Here is an 8104-nt window from a genome sequence, read left to right as displayed (position 1 = left end):
CACCTTTGACCTCTATGGATAAGTTTAAGTTACAAAGTTAAAGATTAGGGACACTTGGGAGTGGACTGCGAGGGAACCCCTTTAGAACTAGACACTTAGAGAGTTAAGACTCATGGGAGCACCAAAGTACTTGTGTTACCTCACCCAGAGAAGCTGGGTGCATAGGTGTCTTTTCGTGTCGGGTTTCGTCATCGATTCCAATGGAGAGCTGCAAAGAAGTGCTGCAGGTGACCAGAGGAAAAGTGTCCGGATGGATCCAAGGGTGGATCGGAGATCTGAAGAACCTGAAAGCAGAGGGTACAGAGTCTGGGTCACTAGCCAGTGACCAGGATGGTGACAAGAAGATGGCAGCCGATGTTGGGTGCTTATAAGTGAAGTAGGTGAAGCTTGACTCTTCAGCCACGAGGACCAGGAGGCGTCGATGATGACCAGGAGCTGGATTCGAGCTGTCCCACTAAGGATGTTGAGTGCTGCAGCGTCGGTATCCGGACAGGACTCAACAAGCCTTGTGTTGCATCCTGCTTCTTCCTGCTCTTCTCTCTTTCTTGTCCTTTCTTAGTCTGTTGTACTCTGCTGCTCGGCCTGTCTCTATGATGTCATCTTTAGTTCTATCTGTGTATGTTTGAGTGTACTGTCAGTTACCTTGGGGCATTTTTCTTAACCTTTACTGGAACCTGGATTACTGCCTTATCTAAATGCTGTACTTGATTATTTTATTACCAAGAATAAACATACATCCTGACACAGAAAATAAGAAGTCATCTTTCAATTATTGTATGGTACACTGGCGACGAGGATTGGTAATGAGTTGCCACAGGCACTGCCCTGCTTGTATACATTTCGAAATTCTTTTCTTTGGATAAAACACAATATATTTGATTGCTGTTAGTCGTGCCCTTAGGCGGAAAGCCGGGGTTATAGGCCATTGTTATTTCAGCCTGATCTGCTGCTATTGCGAATCTTGCACTGTTCTTTTTAATTGATTTCAGGCCACTGTATCGGTTACTCACAGCCCGATCTGCTGCTTTAGCGAATTTTGGCACAGTTCCATTTTAATTGATTTTAGGGAGTGTTGGACTCTTCTGGACGCTCACCTACTTACCTGGACCCTCTCAGCTGTCCCCGCAGCCGATTAGGAGCTGACGCGGGACGCTGAAAGGAAAGCCGCCATCTTAGGTGAGGCGCCGGGTCACGGACCAGTTGGTTCTTCCGCCCCGCCCTCCTCTGCCCTATCTGTTACCGGTATTTATGCAGTGTACTTCCCGTCCGCACAGCGGGCGGGCGCAGCGGGCGTGCCGAAGGCGCGCCAAAGGCGTGCCCGTCTGCGCCCGTCTACGCCCAAACGGGCCCTGGGGCCATATCCCCTGGCCTAACAATTATCCTACCCCATAGACTCCCTTACAGTGCTAATCTGCTGCGAGCCTATGGGCCCCACCGCAATGTGGAGTGTGCTGTGTTTAGTCTGGCCAGCAAATTTTCTCAGACTTGCCCAAACTGTTCTTTCACACTAGACGTCCCTCAGTTATGTCGCAGCTGCTTACCCCAATTAATTATCCCCAAAACTGTATATAACTTTCTTAGTATGAACTGCCGATCCGTACCAAAGCATAGACGTGAAATCTACGACCTCCTTAATGATGAACAACCTGACGCCCTCTTTATCACTGAGTCATGGCTTCACGACGGCTGTGGCCCGGATATCGCAGAAGCATTGCCGGCCAATTATGACATTGTCAGGTGTGACAGGGTGGCAAAAGTTGGTGGGGGCATTGCCATCATTTTAAAAAATATGTACCAATGTCAACTGGACAGTATTATCTTACATAATTCTGAAGCCGCGTCCTTTAAATTAGCCCTTCATTCCAAAACTTCTATGACCGGCATCCTAATCTATCGTTCCCCCGGTCCTGTTCATGATTGGGTCTCACATCTGTCTGAGCTCATTGCTTTTATGCTGACTAACCGCAGCACTCTCCTAGTCGTGGGTGATTTTAATATTCACCTGGAAGATTTGAGCAACGGTGCAGCTAGAACCCTGATTGCTGATCTTCTCGCAATGAACGTCATTCTCTACAATTATGGCCCTACTCACATAGGTGGACACCTTCTAGATCCCATTTTCTCCAATCTACCCGACCTTCAGTGTTATTCAGCCCTGCCCATTCCTTGGTCAGATCATTACTTGGTCAGTTTCAGGGTCTCGCCTACGAACACTTCGGTTCCGTCCAGTGGTAATCATGGGGAACATAGGAGAGCTTGGAAAAAACTTGATACAGGTATCTTAAACAAAGTCCTAGCTTCTCACCTTCCTGCAGAACTGTCCACGCAAGTCAATGTGGAAATTGCAGCCACTTTGATGGACTCCTGGCTCAAAAACGCCATCGACATCTGTCTCCCTACATCGCTAAAGAAGGATGCACCTCACAAGACTCCAGCTCATTGGTACTCGGAGGCGCTAAAAATTGAAAAATCCCACTGCAAGAAGCTTGAGCGCATTTGGCGTAAAGACGATTCCCAGCCTGCTGCTACTGCTTATAAAACCGCCCTAAAAATTTACCATAAAGCCTGTGCCGTTGCCAGGGCCAAATTTGTGATGAAATCCATAACTAATGCTATTGACAAATCCAAAGTTTTGTTTGGTTTGGGCAAGAATCTTGCAGGTTCTCTCGCTATAGCAAAAGCTCCTCCCCTGTCGAGTCGTAGATGTGACGAAATTGCTCACTTTTTTACTAATAAAGTGGATATGATCCATCAGGACATCTCCACTTGTAATCGCGAAAACATCCAAATGACCCAATCTAATCCTGTAAAGGAGGCCAATCGCTACGTGGCTCCTATCCTCTGCCCACTACAATTCTGGCCCTATCTACATCCAGATGGTCTCCACGAATTGTTCTGCAAAATAAAATCTGGTTCCCCTTCGGATCCCCTACCTATTGCTGTACTTCGGTCTTTGGATCCTCCGCAACTGTCTGCGATTTGTTCCACCTTGAACTTATCTTTTAAAACGGCCACCGTCCCTGCCATCTGGAAGCATGCAATGGTCACGCCTCTGTTGAAAAAGCCAACGGCAGACGCCGAGCTCCTATCCAACTATCGCCCCATTTCACTGTTACCTGCGTTTTCTAAGGCTCTCGAACGTCATATCCATCATCACCTTACTCAGTTTGTGACCTCTAATAACCTACTTCACCCTTTGCAGTCAGGATTCCGGCCTGGCTTCTCCACGGAAACAACACTTCTGGGCGTCACGGAGAACCTCCGGTCCTTGCTTGACAGAGGGGAGACGGCTGCGCTGATACTACTTGATCACAGGGCGGCGTTCGACACCATCTCACATAAAATCCTCCTGGACGCCCTAGCTACCATGGGTGTGGAAGATTCGGCCCTGGGCTTGCTGGCCTCTTTTCTTTCTGATCGCACTTTTCAAATTTTCTCTCACTCCGCCACCTCCAATACTTATTCCCAGTCTCACGGTGTTCCTCAGGGTTCTATTCTTAGTCGAAATTTATCAAAAGTGGATAGGACACTTGTAACCACTTATACCGAGAGGAGTATTGAAAAACCCTCATAAACGTTGTGTATAACGAGAAGCGGTATATCTTATTCTCCGCCCCACACAGACGTTATGGCAACAATCATTGGGTTTGACAATTAGTATCTTTGCCAGCCTCACCCGAGGCGATCTCTGGTTTTTTCGTGGCAGTCTCCAGAGAAAAGTTTGAGTCACCCCACTGAAAGTGCGCAATATGGATAAAATAGTTTCCAAACGATTTGGGTACTCTTTATTCGAATCGCTGGACCACTAGGTTAAAAAATATCGGTATGCTCTCAGGAAATTTAAGAGTCCATAGCATATATCAATAGGACTGAAAAAACGTCAACATGTTTCTGCTCTATTGGCCCGTAGGTCTAAGAGCATTCGTCAGGACAAATAAACACACACTTAACACAATTTAAAACTACTATCACTATTTGTGATGTAGATGGGTCAGTTTTAACATAATAGTCTTACCCATTGAGGTTCTTAGGAGTCACCTAAAAGATTTAGAGAAAAGTAGTATTAACTCTTTCGTTATTTAGGTATGAGTCTTAGACTGTTTCCATTTTTTAATTTTTGAAAGTTCCAATCTCAAAATTTTGGGCAGTGCCATGATAATTATATTACAACATCCTAGATAATATATAATTACTTTTGAGTGCACAAACTAGTTCTGAATTTGATATTTAGCCCCTCAAACTTGATCCTCGATCCTTAAAAAATCCCCTTTCTAAAAAATCCCCTTTCTATTTTTATGACGAGCGTTGTAGAAAACGCCATTGGAAGCGTGCTCCCAGCGTCCAGGAGGCAGAGTCAGCACAAGACGCGGAACACGCTTCCGTCGCGGGTAAGTTTCTTCCTCTCTCCCCGCGCTCTACACCCTCGACTCAGCATCGTTTTTTACTAACCTCCCTTGATGTCGTTGTAGCCTGGGACAATTGTCCATACCTCCTGAGGGAACCTTGTACAATCATTCTGAGGTAAGACCTCACTTGAGGTAACCGGGCACTTCTCTACAACTAGTGAGGGTAAATATTCACTGTCCCCGTTCCTTCCATTAGGTTCATTCCAAGCTCACCCAACTTAGAGGTATGTCTAACATAAATTACAACTGTATTGCATATTACTGATACGCTAGTCTGTCATTATGTCGCCACCTATTACTCGTCGTAAATGTCACCACTGTTTTTGTTTTCCGTAAATTGATAAATAATGTCTCAAATAGAGCTTTTATATAAACAAAATGAATGTTTTCTTAATTAACCACTTCTTGAACATTGGTTAAATGCCTTTTCTCTAAATCTTTTAGGTGACTCCTAAGAACCTCAATGGGTAAGACTATTATGTTAAAACTGACCCATCTACATCACAAATAGTGATAGTAGTTTTAAATTGTGTTAAGTGTGTGTTTATTTGTCATGACGAATGCTCTTAGACCTTCGGGCCAATAGAGCAGAAACATGTTGACGTTTTTTCAGTCCTATTGATATATGCTATGGACTCTTAAATTTCCTGAGAGCATACCGATATTTTTTAACCTAGTGGTCCAGCGATTCGAATAAAGAGTACCCAAATCGTTTGGAAACTATTTTATCCATATTGCGCACTTTCAGTGGGGTGACTCAAACTTTTCTCTGGAGACTGCCACGAAAAAACCAGAGATCGCCTCGGGTGAGGCTGGCAAAGATACTAATTGTAAAACCCAATGATTGTTGCCATAACGTCTGTGTGGGGCGGAGAATAAGATATACCGCTTCTCGTTATACACAACGTTTATGAGGGTTTTTCAATACTCCTCTCGGTATAAGTGGTTACAAGTGTCCTATCCACTTTTGATAAATTTCTACCTAGTTCTGGGGAACAGATAGGACGGCCATTTCCTCTTCCCTCACATTGATAAACTTCTATTCTTAGTCCCCTACTTTTTAATCTTTACGTTACCCCGCTGGCCCACATAGCAGACAGCGTCGGTCTTACCCTATTCACGTATGCCGACGACTCTCAAGTTGTCTTTTCGCTCACTAAATCTCCCTCCTTCAGTTTGGACTTGGAGAGATTGCTAAGTGGATGAATCACAACCTCCTCAAACTAAATGGTGGTAAGACGGAGGTCCTTGTCCTGGGGCACAAACCTGATCTTTGGACTTCAAGACACTGGCCGACTGAACTGGGCCCTCTTCCTGTACCAGAGGAACAGGTACGTAACCTTGGAGTTGCAATTGACAGGGACCTGACAATGCAATGCCAAGTTAGCAAAGTATCATCCACATGTTTTACCATCATACGTTGGCTGCGAAAGATACTGTGGATGCTACCAGATGACACTCAGAGGTCGGTGGTGAACGCCTTGGTCACCTCCCGGTGGATTATGGCAACATACTCTACCTGTGGGCGGCCAGGGCAGTTACTCGCCGCCTGCAGTTGGTGCAAAATACTGCAGCATGTCTCCTTAGCGGTTGTCGCAAAACCGACCACATATCCAGTCGCCTGCGTGATCTTTACTGGTTGATGATCGAAAACCGAGTAAAATTCAAGGAGCTCAGCTACATGCACAAGATCAAGCATAAAGTGGCACCTAGCTATTTACAGACCCTGGTGCGTGCTTATTCCCCCACGTGTCCCCTTCGCTCCTCTTCACAAATTCTTTTTTCTGTTCCCAAGGTCAAACTCTCCAGAATGGGCGGCCGCTCGTTCGCCTACCTGGGGCCCAAGCTATGGAACTCCCTCCCCCTGGTCATTCGATCTGAGGATAGTTACATTCGCTTTCGTAAAGCCGTCAAGACCTGGCTTTTCGACCAATAACTGTTCTTGGCCTTCCATCATTTTCTAACCGCATTATCTCAGCGCCAGGGAAACCCTGTTCGGGTAGCTGTTGCGCTTTAAAATCTCAAATAATAAATAAATATATATATATAGTATAGTTGTAAAATGTATATATTTCTTTGCACTTTCCTTTTCCTCATTTTAAGTGACACCATGCAATTTGATCCGCCTACAACATTCCTACAATCCAAAGGTGAACCTCCCATTCCTTGGGCAAGATGGAAGGAGGAATTTTTGACTTATTTGAAAGCTATTGATGGGGAGAGGATGGGTAATGAGAGAAAAAAAAGTATTTCGTTACATTGTTTAGGCTCGGAAGGCCAAGTTGTTTTTAGAACCTTACCTGTTGCGTCTGGTGATTTTAGTACATTTGAAGAGGCTCTCGTGAGAATGAAGACTTGCTTCAAACATATAACGAGTATTGCACTCAACAGATATACATTTTATACTAGGGCTCAGAGGGATGGTGAAACATTTGATCTCGTAATCTCTTGCAATTTTAGTAATCTAGCCGATGAAATTAGAGATCAGATTATTGTTAAGAGTAAGAAAACCCAAGAACAGTTATGGATTTTAGGTAATCCTAATTTAAATGACACGATTGCTACAGCAAAAGCCTTTGAACAATCTGATAAGTGGAGAAAAACCATTGATGATGTGAATGTTAAAGGTGACAGTTGTAAATGCATCGATTAAGTTTGTGCTGTAAACAAAATGTTTACTAAGACAACTCACCTGAACAATAGAAAGACCAGAAATATTGTTTGTTTTAGGTGTGGGAGTACTAACCATGTGGCCTTGTTCAAATATTGTTCTGCTATTGGAAAAGAGTGTATCAAATGTGGTAGGATTGGACATTTTGCTAAGGCATGTAAAGATGATTGTAGAAGGACTATTGATACTCATAAAAACGTAAATACTAGAAATAATGATGTGTCTTGTGTGAGAGGTATCAATCTCTCTGATGAAGATCAAGGGAGTGAAAAAGGGATAGTTGTCTCCATTATTGATGTGTGTTCATTAGAGGAGAATTTAAGTTCATCTAAGTGTAGTGTAAAATTTTTGAATGAAAGCTTAGTTCTGATGGCAGATTCGGGCTCGCCATGGACCATTATAACTAGGGGTGGGCTCAAAACTACGCTCTGCCAGCATAGTGGATAAAGTCAGCCACCCTTGCTCCTCAGCCCAGTCCCTGCTTCTGAAAGCAGCCAGGCTGTGGAGAGCCTCCCCGGGCCCCGGCGGACTCCCGTCACCAGCACCCGCCCCTCGCCCGGAACCAAGGAGACTTAAGCCCAGGCCACGTCGTCTCCCAGACGGCCTGCCCGAGGAGCCTATTTTTCTCGTCTATTAAGCTTACAGAACTCTGAGGGAAGGACAAAAGTTGGAGTTAGCCCGGCCGCTAGCCCGCAGGGCCATCTGGTCGTGCAACCAGGTGACCAGATGGCCCTGGACGACCCAGCGCCCTTTCAGTCCAGCGAGGGTGGCCAAGCACACCGAGACAGCCACTCTGGAGGCTCCTTCCCCCAAATGGCTGCTGCTCACCTCCCTGCCCGACTTGCCTGGGAGCCCTGGGCCCAGGCACTGTTCCAGCTTTCGAACTCTAGCCAGGCCGGGGAGAGCATCCCCGGGACCCGGCGGACCTCCGTCACCAGCGCCTGGACCCTCGGCTGGCTTCCAAGACGGGGAGGCTCCCAGAGCCTGGGGCCCTCCGGATTCAGCACGAAGCCCAGGCCCGGTCCCA

Source organism: Lissotriton vulgaris, chromosome 5, assembly GCF_964263255.1.
Source record: "Lissotriton vulgaris chromosome 5, aLisVul1.2, whole genome shotgun sequence".
NCBI classification, from domain to species: Eukaryota; Metazoa; Chordata; class Amphibia; order Caudata; family Salamandridae; genus Lissotriton; species Lissotriton vulgaris.
This window is presented reverse-complemented; position numbering follows the sequence as displayed.